At 42.5% G+C, this 14,734-nt stretch overlaps 1 pseudogene; it reads right to left on the bottom strand.

Annotated features, from left to right (window-relative positions):
* Nucleotides 1-3,982: 3,982 nt before the first annotated feature.
* On the bottom strand, nucleotides 3,983-14,331 carry LOC145640882 (17.8 kDa class I heat shock protein-like; annotated as a pseudogene).
* Nucleotides 14,332-14,734: the final 403 nt, after the last annotated feature.

Here is a 14,734-nt window from a genome sequence, read left to right on the forward strand (position 1 = left end):
GACATGTTGCGATTATATTTGTGTTAATTAAGTTGGCTTAGAATCGATTTCGGCTTAGTTCAAAATTGGTTTAAAATAAGGGAAGACGGGGAGCCTTTGTTACCAAAGTCTCTACAATTAGTCTAATAATATCAATTGAATAATTCCTTAAAGTCGACTATCTATTGTATTAATGCTTAATTCTGGCAAAGGTGAGAGTTAAATCGATCAGTTGTGTCGTCTATTGTAAATAGTAGATTAGTATTTTTAGTCTTGTTTAGTTTGGTTACTAGATTCATTTTAAACCCCCCCATCATATGTAAATAGTGTAAATAGTTATTGTATTTTATGAGTTATTTGAGTATAGTAGATTAACAATCTCTCCGTGGGATCGACCCTTGCTTGTCCTTTTTACTACTTATAAATATTTTTGAAGGTCTAAGTTAGGTAATTAAATTATTAATTTAATACGGTAAAACGACACGTATCATAAGGTCATGAACCAAATAAGGGTTTGGGGATGAAGGTACAAATCCAACCTAAAAGAGATTGAACCTGCCCTAATAATAGGCCTCTACTTTATTCTGCTCGTATTCATGTGCGCTTTCTGATTAACATGCAATCAATAGGATTAACCCTAAACCTGTTTAATCTATGTTGGTTGAATTTAATGCACAAATAAACTATTATTGGCGATCACTTGAATTATAATCACAATTAACCCTAAATAAGATTATTAATTATCTTATTAAGCGTGGTTGCAAGTACAAATTCCCTTTAAGCATGCATAAAAGGTGACCAAACAATAACATAAAAAAATATATCAAGCAACATAATAAATAATCAACATCATTAATAATAATTATAATCATCATAATCATGTTAAAGCATAGCAAGATCCTAGGCATGATACTAACAAGATTAATAACAAACCCTAGCATGTCACTAAGCAATAAAAATCAAATCTTTAATCCTAACATGATACTAACATGAATAAGTATTAGAAAGAATATAGGAAGCATCGTACTTTTAATCATACTTGATATTAAATTTACCCTAGACATGATACTAGGAATCAAAATAACAATCTAAGCATGATATCTACATCATAATATCAATTAAACCATTAAATTACTTACTTGGATGCCTCGTACCTCTTTCTAATTACAAAATACACGCGTTAGTAACTTCAAGGAAAATAATAAACAAACAATTAAATTAAATAATTGAAAGAGAGATTTGGGACCAAACCCTCAGAAATTAAAACCTTTCACGTCTAGGGCGAAGGCAACTTCGAATATGGCTAAGTGTTTCTAGATCTAATGAATGCGGAATTTTGTATTAAAAAGTAAAAGTTTAGAAAAGAAAAGAATGCTAAAGAATGAATGAAAGCTTGATGAATGATGAGAATTGGTGAATGCTAATTAAAACTAATTGTTGATGAGAATTCGTGAATGAAAACGGAGTTTTTGATACGATATTTATAGAGAAAATCATCCAAAAAAGACAATTTAACAAAACAGAGTCTAAAGATCGAAAAACAACCTTGGCGCCAGCCCTGGCTAATTGGCGCCAGCACTAGTGGCTAGCGCCAGGCGCCAATGGCTAGCGTCTGGCGCCAAGCCTGGTTCCAGGCGCCAAGGCCTGGGGTTAGACGCCAAACCGGATTTCAACGCGTTTTCGAAAATCTGATAAATTTACCATACTGGAAGATAAAATAATATAATTCCATCGAAAATGCTATTTGATCTTGATTAAAACTCTGAAGAGTCCTAATTGAATTAGAAATGATGAGAACCTTCTAGAATGTTCTAGAAGACTAAAACCATTCCTAATTGCATTAGGAATGATAAATTATATTAGGCCCTCCCCTAGATCATTAGGCCGTACATAAAGCTCAAACCGGACCCAGTTTAGTAAATTGGCCATAATTTTCTCAATATTCATCGGGATTGGGCTTATAATATATCGTTGGAAAGGTCTTTGCAAGCCCTATCCAACTACACCACTATTGGACCCATATCATGGACCAACCAAACTGGATTGTCTATTTTCAAAAAATAAAGTTTTCAAAATCAGGGAGAAGAGAAAAGAAATAAAAACTTTCCGCAACGCTAGACCTTTCCACACTTCGTTTCATTCGATATTGATTCGACGTGAAAGGCAATCATCACTGGGTTTGGTTTTGGGGAGACACAAATGGGTGTCTACAGCTTCCTTCTATGGCGCTGAGGACAAGTGCATAAACAGGTCAGCCACAATGGCTTTACCCGCAGTATAGCTCTTTACAGATTTAGGCATAATTAACTTAAAACACACAAAACACCAAAATACCCACTATATAAGCATACGAAGCACACCAGAAAATCAAAAAATAAACATGAAGGACAATACTTAAAAAAAATTTTACCTCTAAAAAAAGAACTAGTCAAGCCACCGAACGATTGAAGTGGGGAAATTGTTACCGCTTCAGCAGAATTCAGGAGAAGTATCCTTGGGTGCGAAATTGAAGAAGACGAAGAAACGCCTTGGAGATTTTTTACTTCAAAATTTTTTTGGAAACCTAGTTCAAATGACGAAAACCGTTCGTTTTCTCATTTTTTTATACTCAATATAAGTGACTTTTGATTTGAAGTTTGGTGCATGAAATCTAACGGTTGAGAAAATGACACACTACTACTCGCTTCTCTAAAATCGCGACGCGTGTCCCACTCTACTTTAATACTTTCCCGCCCATTTCCAGTTGTATTCAATTATCTATGTTGTTTAAGTACTATCGGTACTTAAATCACTTGGGGGGCAAATCGGAGATTTTTAGTCTCCAAATTCTTGTATTTAACAGAGCAAAGTACCATAAGTACTTAGCTCATTTCGGAGGCAAATCGAAGATTTTTAATCTCCAAATTCTTGATTTTAATTGAGCAAAGTACTATCGGTACTTAGCTCACTTGGGAGGCAAATCGGAGATTTTTAATCTCCAAATTCTTGGATTTAACCGAGCAAAGTACTATCGGTACTTAGCTCACTTGGGAGGCAAATCGGAGATTTTTAATCTCTAAATTCTTGGATTTAACTGAGCCAAGTACTATCGGTACTTTGCTCACTTGGGAGGCAAATCGAAGATTTTTAATCTCTAAATTCTTGATTTTAATTGAGCAAAGTACTATCGGTACTTAGCTCACTTGGGAGGCAAATTGGAGATTTTTAATCTCCAAATTCTTGGATTTAACTGAGCAAAATACTATCGGTACTTAGCTCACTTGGGAGGCAAATCGGAGATTTTTATCTCCAAATTCTTAGATTTAAATGAGCCAAGTACTATCGGTACTTAGCTCACTTGGGAGGCAAATCGGAGATTTTTAATCTCCGAATTCTTGATTTTAATTGAGCAAAGTACTATCAATACTTAGATAATGGCCCTAACTATAAAATTAAATAGATTCTATGTACGAAGTGTGTGAAAGTGCGAACATCGGTATTACCGACGTTCCCACTTGGGGGGCTAGTTGTACGGGATAATACCGGCAACGTCGCTATTTAGCCGATAATGGCCTCGCATTACTATTTAATTACCGATTAGCAAATCCTTTAAGCATCCATAACGGCCCGATTCTCGGGCACGTGGAGAGCTACTTCCGGCCACATGGAGAGCTGCTTCCGACCACGTAGACACCTACTGTCTATAAGGTCGGTTTGCCACCTATAGCTTTAGGTGGCACCAGCTTGGTTATTTTCCTATATATACCCAGCCATATTTTTGTAATAGAGGTAGAATCTCTCTCTCTCTCTCTAAAAAAACTCTTTCTCTCTCTTATTCCTTCTTCTCTTCAGGTTGCTAATTTCAGCATCGGAGCGGTTATTCCTGGATAACCCCCCGGGCTAGTTAATCTGTGTTGACTGTGCAGGAATTGAATTGGACGGTAAACCTTTACCAACCCCGAGGCATAACGGTGCAAGAACGTACCCTGAACAATAATTTATAAACACAATACTACAATCACATACTATCATAAACGTACATCAAACATTGAACCACCATACTATTTTTGAAGTTCCTATTATAAAGATTAATCAGTACATTTAATTAAGCAGCAGAAATGTCAATGGACTTGATTTCAGGCTTCTTCTCCTCTGCTTTAGGAACAGTGACAGTAAGAACACCATTCTCCATATTAGCTTTGATCTGCTCCATCTTCGCATTCTCCGGCAACCTAAACCTCCTAAGGAACTTTCCAGAACTCCGTTCAACTCGATGCCACTTGTCATTCTTCTCCTATTGCTCCCTGTTTCTCTCACCACTGATTTGGAGCACCTTCCCATCTTCAACCTCTCAACCTTCACCTCCTCTTTCTTCAAACCAGGTAAATCCGCCTTGAATACATGGGCTTCCGGAGTCTTTTTCCAGTCAATTCTGGCGTTCACAAATTGTTTGTGCTAATTTTTGTTAAGTGGGATTGAATATCAAAATCTAGGCTACGGATCAACTAAGCAAAATATAATGTAAGGCGAAAAGTAAACAGAAAGTAAACGACACAAGGAATTGGTGACGCGGAAAACCCAAAGAAGGTAAAAACCGCGGGTAGAATGAGGATCTACCAAACTTTCACTATGCAAAAAGTAATATCGGTTTACAATTTTTTGGTGTATGATGAATGCTATCAGCTGATGCCATGCTCGTTGCTACTACGACCCTTATATAGATGATTTGCTAGGTCACACCCTAGCTGTTGCAAGGAGATGAGATCGTGTCCATGATTTTAGGACGTTAGTTGCGGACTGGGGTTGCTAAAATTGGACTAAGTCTGAGCTTATCTCTTCCCTAAGAAATAGGAGGCTGCTGCTTGACTTGGTCTTCTACCGATGCTACAGGCTTCGTCGATCTTATGGCTTCGTCGAGGGACGCCTTCGTCGTTGACCTTTGTTGACTGTCGTTGACTCGGTCTTGCATATTTTTACCCATAAAAATTTGCCCCTAATTGCTAAAACGTGGACGACTACACATTTTTGGCAATTACTTAAAAAATAAAAATACAAAAAATGCAAGACAGAAATAAAAAATAAAAAATGACAAAAAGTATACACAAATTAGTTAATAAAAAAAATTCAAATTATCTAGATGGCGTTTTCGTCCTTTACCACGCACGTTCTTCAAAGCAGTTACTCAACTTCTCCCACTTCCTTACTCTAACCGTCATTTCACTCTTTATTAACCTGCAACACGCTTCGCGCTTCCCCAAACTTCTACCCTCTTCTACTCTCTTCTATTCAATTCCCTTCTTCCTTGCGAGGTTTTTCTGGCGGTTTGGTGGCAGCGTGCGGCGGCGTTTTCACACTTTCGGCATCTTCAATTTCCAGGTAATCTACTCTACTTCCTTTTGCATTAATCAATTTTAGGTGCAATGTCGAACAAAATTTCCAAAATTAGAACTAGGTTTTCTCTTCGCGTTGTTGAAAAACGAGGAACCATTGTTTCACAGCAGAATTCAAAGTCTCAGTCTAAGTCGTTGATGGCTCCAAACATGACGAGTGATTTCGTCAAGATGGCGGAAAGTGGTTTCGTCAGTCTGTGCAAAAAAGGAGATCGGTTGGTTTTGAATACTGATGTGAATGACAGGGGTTGGAAGAAGTGGTTCTTGTTTGTAAAAAGGGTGTCGTTGGGTAACGACGGTTTGTGGTTGACGGAAGGGTGGCCGACGAAGGGTAAGTATTTCTATGGTATTCGTGTTCTCATGGCTTGACTTTAGCTAAAATGGTTTGATTCTTTTTTCCCATAATGCAGAGTTGGACTTAGGCTTTCTTGAGTCGCCGGAGACCTCTTCGTCGAAGGTAAAAGAGTTTCTCGCCATCAATCCTTCAGCAAGGACGTTTGTGCGAAAGAAGAAGGCGACGGGTGATCAAGCGGGGCAAGAACAAAGTACTCCATTGAGCACACCGAACCAAGCAGAAGATTCCGAAGAAACAATGTCGACTCGTAAGTAGTTATTTGATTTCTTTGCGTCGTCATTATTTCATTGCTTTATAATTAACAGTTTCTAATGCTTTGTCAGAATCGGCCGCTCAAGGCACTCGTCGAGGTCGAAGTTTGACTCAGCAAGAGGCTGACTTGCGAATGAGGAGGAAGCGAGGGTTGGCGTCTTGAGAACAGCAGTCGGCGCCTGTGGCCGAGAAGGTGGAGCCTGTCCTGACTCCGCCACCTGAGAGGACGGTTGATGAGTCGGGAACTATTACGCTGTCGGCGACCCTTCCACGCAAGCAGCAGAAGACTAACGACGAGCCCCCATCTCCTGATATCTTGATGCGTTTTCCAGCCAACTTCCTGGATCGCCGCAAGGATGATCAACATTCTTTGTTTCCCGCCCTGAATCAACTACTGTTTCCTAAGTCCAGGGAGATGTTAGTCGGATCGTCCGTTCTAGACATAGCATCTGAAGCGGCTTCGGTTCATTTATACGTAAGTTTTTATTTTGGTTTTGCTTTTACTTGTCAATTTGTTATCTTCAAGGTTTGTAATTGGGGATGTGTTTGGCCAGTGTCTGCAAAACTCTTTGGTGTTGAGGGACAGGATGATCGGGCTGGCTAAGGAGATGCAAAGGTTGGATGGCGCTGCCAAGAACAGTGAGGCTCAGCGCAAAACTGCGGTCAATGTGTTCAGATGACCAAGAAGGAGTTGGACGAGACAAAGAAGAAGGTGGATGATCTGGAGAAGCAGCTACAAGACCAATCGAAGACGATGGAGGAGGAAACTCAGAAACTCAAGGATCAGCTGAAGGAACAAGCTAAGCATTTGGAAGATAAGGTGGGGGTCATTGCTGCCAAGGACGAGGCTTTGTCGAAGGTCAAGGACGAGTTGGCATCGACCCAGAAGGAGTTGGACGACGCTCTGGACGACTATGCAGAATTGGATATCAAGGTGAGGGCGAAGCTGATGAAGTAGTTTTTGGATGGAAAGGCTTCAGAATGGCGTCCTCAAGAGGTGATCGACCGTTTCCTTGCAAACGGCGGGACGCTTGACAAGCTGGAAGAGGATGCTGCGGTGGCGTCGACCGCGGATTCAGGTTCTGGTCCTTCCGTCACTATTGCTTCGTCGGTCGCTGCAGTTGATGTTCAATCTGTCGAGGATCAGCCTGCGATTGCGGACGACCAGCCGTCTGTTGTTGAAGATCAACCTACTACTGTTGTCGACCAACTCCTTGACGGTGCTGAGGAGCCGCGGGTTGAAGTTGTCGGTGACAACGTCCGGGCTAATGAAGTTGTCAAGGAGGTCGTCGGTGGGCTCGCTGCTGATGAGGCCGACGCTTGAAGGCCGTCGTTTGTGACGGTTTGAACTTTGCTTTGTGTGTTTTTAGACAATGTTTTACTTTTGCTTCAAGAACTTGTATTTTGATTTGGTAACTTGTATCTTTTGTTCCACTTGACGGCAAGTGGTTCCTTGGACAATTTGCTTTTGTTTTATATGCTAAGTATTCCTTCGCTTTTGCTCAAGTTGTTATCTGTGAACGTAAGGCAGAAAGCAATTTTGTTTGCCAAAAAATGATAAGTCAGTAAGTAATAAAATTTGTTTACTAAAAATGAGAAATCAATAAGTAAGATAAAAAAAAAAAAATGCTTCGAAAAACAAAACTTTTTTATTAACGTTTTAAGACAACATGTCTAACTAACAATTGACGTTCTTAAATACAGATGTGTAGCTACTCAATATGCCTCATTGAAGACTTTGTGATTTTAGGCCTATCGTTGCTTTGTTTGCCAATGCCCCTTGCGTCCCAGCGTCGACGCTGAACCCTGAAGACTAGTTCTTGGCTCAGGTATCGGGTGTTTGGCGTCAGACGCTAAGGTCAAATGTTGCCCTGGGCTTCGTCGTGCTTTCTATTGTCGATTGTACGGTGGCTTTGCTCGCTTTGTGAAGGATGCTAGTGTATCTGTCGTTCGTCGTCGTTCTTTTCCTTAGTGGAACGTCCCGTCGGCTGTTTGTACTGCAAAACAAACGTGGTTAAAGCACCGTTGGCCGTTGGCACGGCCAACGGCCCTCCGATGCTTAAGTCAGTACACTTAGTCATAAATAAAAACTTTGAATGAATGGAGTAAGCAGAGTGTTTTAATCTGAACATTACCGTTTTGTCGACGAACACTTTCGACTGTCTGTCTAAAAGTAGTATTTTCTGAGATGGGTTGCGTTCCAACTTCGTGGAACGGGGTTACCTTGCTGGTCAGTTAATCGATATGCACTGTTGCCGATGACTTGAGTAATTTCATATGGTCCTTCCCATGGGGGGGCGAGCATTCCGTCGGCCGGATTCTTTGTATTCTGGAATGCTTTCCTTAGTACCCAGTCTCCTAATTGAAACGTTTTGGCCTTGACGTTTTTGTTGAAGCTTCTAGCGATGATTTGCTGCTGTGCCGCCATTCTGATTAACGCTGTTTCTCTTAGTTCTTCGACTGCGTCTAGATTATCTTCCATTTCCTCTTGATTCCTCTCCTCCGTCATGAGACCGAACCTTGACGTTGGGACGTCAGCCTCGACTAGCAGAACGGCTTCGCATCCATAGACAAGGGAGAAGGGCGTCTTCACCGTCACTTCTCTCGGCGTCGTCCGGTTGGCCCATAGGACTGCTGGGAGCTCGTCAGCCCACTTGCCTTTTGCTGCCTTTAGCCTTTTCTTAATGGCTTCCATGACGACTTTGTTGCTGGATTCAGCTTGTCCATTGGCTTGTGGGTATCTTGGCGTCGACGTCCTCAATTCTATGCGAAATTTCTGCAAAAAAGAACGAGTTTTGTCGCTAATAAACTGTGACCCATTGTCACAGACGATCACCGATGGAATTCCAAACCTGCATATAATGTTAGTCCATATGAATGTAATAACTTCCTTGTCTGCCACCTGCTTCAAAGCAATTGCTTCAATCCATTTAGAAAAATAGTCGATTAGTGCTAACATATATACTCTTTGACCTGGCGCCGCGGGTAGCTTCCCGACGATGTCCATTCCCCACCTCATGAAGGGCCATGGAGACAATGTTTGGTGGAGAGGCTCCGACGGCTTATGGACGGTGTTGGCGAATCGCTGGCAGCTATCGCATTTGGTCACATACTGTATTGCGTCTTCATGAAGCGTTGGCCAAAAATATCCTTGTCGTTTTGCAATTTTGGCTAGTCTTCTCCCTCCGACATGACTGCTACATATTCCATCATGCAAATGGCTGAGGATGGACTGTCGCTCATTCTTTTGGATGCATCTTTGGGATAACCCCGACGCTGATTTGTGGAATAGAACTCCGTCAATGATGTGGTATCGGGAGGCTTTGTATTTTAGTTTTCGTGATTATGCTTTGTCACTAGGTAGGATATCTTTGGTCATGTAGTCAATGATAGGTTTGGTCCAGTCGTCGTCGTTGTTAACGTCGTCGACTGGTAGGATTTCTTTAAAGGATACGGACGGTTTTTGTAGATGGACTAAGGGGATATTTGTGAAGGCGGTCTTTTTGAGGGCGGAGACTAGGTTTGCTAATGCGTCGGCTTGGGCGTTTTGGTCTCTTGGAATTTGAGAGATGGTAAAAGGATCAAAGTGTTTGGATTTTTCTTTGGCTATGTCGAAGTATGCTGACATTTTGGAGTCTTTTGCTGCGAAGTCACCTGTTATTTGGCTGACGACGAGGAGAGAGTCGCTGTACACATCCAAGGATGTTGCGCCTAAGTCTTTAGCGACGGTCATTCCTGCAATCAAAGCTTCATATTCTGCTTCATTGTTAGTTGCTTTAAAATCACAAGATACAGACCTTACTATCATGTCCCCTTGTGGAGACTTTAGCACCATTCCCAGGCCTGCTCCTCGTTGGTTGGATGAGCCGTCGACGAACAGGATCCATCTGCCTTTGCTCTGGACACTATTTATTTCTTCCAGCTCTTTGTCGGCTATAACCTGTAAGTCGGGGCTGAAGTCAGCCACAAAATCTGCGAGAGCTTGGGACTTAATTGCTTTTCTGGGTCGGTATTCGATGTCCATCGTGCTCAACGAGATGCTCCACTTACCCAAACGCCCTGTCAGGTCTGGTTTTCTTAAGACAGACTTAAGCGGATAATTAGTCATCACCACTACGTGGTGGGTTTCAAAATAATGCCTTAGCTTTTTAACAGCAGTAATTAAAGCGAGGGCTAACTTTTCTAGGGAAGTGTATCTTACCTCGGCTGGGAGTAAGGTTTTACTTACATAGTAAATCGGAAGCTGCCCAGCTTCGTCGTCTTCTCTTGTCAGGACTGCGCTCACGGCTACAGCACTGACGACAATATAGAGCTGCAAAGGCTCGTTAGTCTTGGGTTTCGACAGGAGGGGTGGCGTCATTAAGTATTTTTTCAAATCTTGCAAAGCTTTCTCATGATCGTCAGTCCATTTAAAACCTTTATTTTTTCTTAAAACTTTGTAAAATAAATGACATTTGTCTGACGATCAGGAGATGAAGCGATTTAATGCTGGCACTTGTCCTGTCAATTTCTGGGTTTCTTTAACATTTCGGGGGGATTGAATATTTATTAGGGCTCTGACTTGTTTAGGGCTAGCTTCAATTCCCCTTTGTGTTACTACATAGCCCAAAAATTTTCCAGCGGATACTCCAAATGAACATTTAGTAGGGTTAAGTTTCATACTATACTTTCGCAATACCTCAAAGGTCTGTCTGAGGTGATCAACGTGGTCCTTCGACTTTTTAGATTTCACCAGCATATCGTCGATGTATACCTCCATCGTCACTCCTAGCTGGTCCTTGAACATCTTATTGACGAGTCTTTGGTACGTCGAACCTGCATTTTTTAGTCCAAACGGCATAACTTTATAACAATATATACCTTTGTCGGTCATGAATTCCGTCTTCTCCTGATCGTCGGGATGCATTAGGATCTGGTTGTATCCGGAGTAGGCGTCCATGAATGTTAAGAGCTCGTGACCTGCCGTTGCATCTACCATGGCGTCGATGTGCGGGAGCCGGAACGGATCCTTAGGGCATGCCTTATTGAGATCGATGAAATCGATGCACACTCTCCATTTGTCGTTCTTTTTACTAACGACGACAACATTTGCGAGCCAATCTGGATACTTGACTTCTCTTATTTTTCCTGTGTCGATCAGCTGCTGCACCTCGTCGTTGATGATTTTATTCCTTTCTGGAGCAAACTTCCGACGCTTCTGCTTAACGGGCTTATGATTTGGGTCGACGTTCAGCTTATGCGAGATGATGCTCGGATCTATACCAGTCATGTCCTTATGCGACCAAGCGAAACAGTCTTTGTTCTCTTGGAGAAAGGCTAATATGCTGCTTTTGAGTTCAGGTGTTAGGTTGGTTCGACACGAACGGTTTGATCAGGTTTTTCAGGGTCTAAAGGTATTTCGTCGATTTCGAGGTCGTTGGGATTGTCTGGTGTCGGGCCATGCTGTAATTGCTATGCGGTTCTCATGGTTGGTTTAAGGGTGGTTTTGTAGCAGTGTTTGGCTTCCCGGGGTTCCCCTTTAATTTCTTGGACTCCCCATGGGGTAGGAAATTTGATTGATTGGTGGTAGGTGGAAGGAATGGCTTTCAATCGGTGAATCCAGGGTCGTCCTAATATGGCATTATAGGCTGATGGGCAGTCGACGATGTTGAATTTGGTTTGAGGGTTTAGGCCTCCTGCATAGGTTGGAAGGGTTATGTCTCTGAGAGTTGACATGCTTTCTCCACTGAAACCGACCAGAGTTGTTGATCTTCTGGTGATTTCGCTATCCTTTAATCCCATATCTTCCATGGCTCTTCTGAACAGGACATTTGCGGAGCTTCCTCCGTCGACCAGCACCCTTCGAAGCAGACAATTCCCGACGACCAAAGAAATTACCAAAGAATCTTCATGCTCCCTGTTGATATTGTTAACGTCGTCATCATCGAAAGTAATCGACATCGCTTCTAGCTTCTTTTCCAGGGGGTCTCTGATCTCGTCCGGGGCATCTGCATTTTCTATTGTCGACTTTGCGATCCTTTTTGCTGCAGAGTAGGTTAGTCCACAAATATCAGAACCACCAGTGATAACATTAACGATTACCTTAGGTACAGGGGGCTTGGGAGGTCCGGCCGTCGTCGTCTTATCTGGCTCACGGCGACTTGCGTCATTGCCTTTCTTTTTCCCTAAGAGATGCTTGAGGTTGCCTCTTTTCAGCTGGAAGGCGACTTCTCTTCGCAAGGCATAGCAGTCTTCCGTCTTATGGCCATGATCGCTATGGAACTCGCACCATTTGCTCATATCTTTCTCTGATTCTGGCTTGTTACTCTTTGACGGCCAACGCACTTTGCTTCCCAAGGGCTCCAATTCTTTTACTACCGCTACGATATTCACGTCGAAGCCATACTTCGATATCTCGGGGTACTGGGGGGCGTCGAGGATATCTTCTACCTGCACAGCATTAACAGAACGTGATCTACCTGTTGCCTCGTAAGGCTGATGCCGCCACGATCCTCTTGGGTTGCTAGCGGCCTTCCGATCGGACGAACTTCTGGAACTTGGATAGGAACTGCGATTGGCGATATCTTCGTCGAAGCGCATTTGAGCCACGGCTCTGGTCCGGACTTCTTCGAACGTTGAGCATGGATATTTGACCATATCTTTATACAGATCCGAGTCTGTATGCAGTCCGCGAAGGAAGGCTTCAATGGCAGTCCTGTTGTCGACATTCTTGATTGAGACTTTCTCTTTGTTGAATCGGGACCAATAAGCTCTGATGGTCTCCTTAGGACCTTGGACGATCCGATACAGATCGCTTGTCTGCTTGTCGAACTACCTGCTACTTTCAAAATGGGAATAGAATTTGTTAACTAACATAGCAAAACTAGTTATACTACCTGGTTCAAGTTTGCCGAGCCACTTGAGGGCAGGGCCTGTCAGCGTCGCGCCAAATGACTTGCACATGCATGCTTCCCAGCACTCGAACAGGATTGAAGCTTGCCACATTCGCTTCTTGTAGTATTCGACATGCTGCTCTGGACAGGTCGTTCCGTCATACAGCGACGTAAACGTCGGGAGCGACATTCTTCTGGGAATCCGGGCCAGGGCCAACTCGTCGCAGAAAGGGGTAGCTGCGAATCCATCTGGAGCTTCTCACTGGACAGGGATCGGCACGTCGGGCATCTTTTTCATCATTGACAAGACCCTAGAGTTCTGCTTTTCTAAGGCAACCAGCCTTTGGAGAAGGATTTCCGTCTGATCAGGCTGCGGGTTACTTTGATCGTCGCCTGATGTCCGAATGGATCCTTGCCCAGCATTCCTAACAGGGGGGTCCACGTCCATTTATTCGCCACTAGATTCGGTATCAGTATCATGGGGGGACTCAATGATATCAAGTGACGGCATTCTGGGAATCAGGTCTAACTGCCTTGGCCGGCGACGACGATTGCTTTGGGTGGATTCCAATTGCTGGCGGAGAGCAGCTGCATCGGAGTCTGACGCTTCTTTTTCCTTGCTGAGACGCTCATTAGATTCCCTAGCTGCTTCGAGATCGGCTTGAACTTTCTCATAGGCAGCTTTTAGCTGTTCTGGGGTCATTTCGTCGGCTGACATGTTGAAGGCTTGGTGAGAAATTTTTAGATTTTACCTAGTTGTAGCCCCACGGTGGGCGCCAAATTGTTTGTGCTAATTTTTGCTAAGTGGGATTGAATATTAAAATCTAGGCTACGGATCAACTAAGCAAAATATAATGTAAGGCGAAAAGTAAACAGAAAGTAAACGACACAAGGAATTGGTGACGCGGAAAACCCAAAGAAGGTAAAAACCGCGGGTAGAATGAGAATCTACCAAACTTTCACTATGCAAAAAGTAATATCGGTTTACAAGTTTTTGGTGTATGATGAATGCTATCAGCTGATGCCATGCTCGTTGCTACTACGACCCTTATATAGATGATTTGCTAGGTCACACCCTAGCCGTTGCAAGGAGATGAGATCGTGTCCATGATTTTAGGACGTTATTTGCGGAGATTCCCTCTCTTCTGTTTTGAACTCTAACGGACTGGGGTTGCTAAAATTGGACTAAGTCTGAGCTTATCTCTTCCCTAAGAAATAGGAGGCTGCTGCTTGACTTGGTCTTCTACCGATGCTACAGGCTTCGTCGATCTTATGGCTTCGTCGAGGGACGCCTTCGTCGTTGACCTTTGTTGACTGTCGTTGACTCGGTCTTGCATATTTTTACCCATAACACAAATGCAGTCGTGTCTCCACCAGTGGTGGACATTGATCGAGAGGTGGTGTTGTTTAAGGGGAAATCTTGAAAAGGGTCCCATAAATCAAGAGAGAATGGGTCGAAGATGTTGCTTCGTCGGTTTTCGAAAAATCTTGGGATTATCGACATTCTTTCAGGAATTTCAAATGATCGTCGATTTTGTTTTAAGGTTTTGATGAATTGTTTCTGTAAATAAATTCAAGACATTTAGATTTTATTTATAGATGATGAATAGAAAGTTCTAGTTTTATCCAGAATGTTTTTGTCTTTTGAGTTTTGAATAGATGTTATCTTAATTTGCCAGGAAAACAGAGAGATGGAAGATAACAGGGGTTTCAAGTATTTTCTAGAACTTTTCTCCAATGTTAATGAAATACTATTGTAGCTCTTTGCAAAGAATTTTAATTTGCAATAAATTTTTTATTACTTCATTTAATTTGTCGGTTTTCTCTATTTATGTTAGAGGTGATCAAGATTGGAGCCGGGCCGGGATTTACTACTACGAAAACTCATGCCCAAACCCGTTAAAAAG

The sequence above is a fragment of the Chenopodium album genome, chromosome 7 (genome assembly GCF_948465745.1).
Source record: "Chenopodium album chromosome 7, dcCheAlbu1.1, whole genome shotgun sequence".
Taxonomy (NCBI): Eukaryota; Viridiplantae; Streptophyta; class Magnoliopsida; order Caryophyllales; family Amaranthaceae; genus Chenopodium; species Chenopodium album.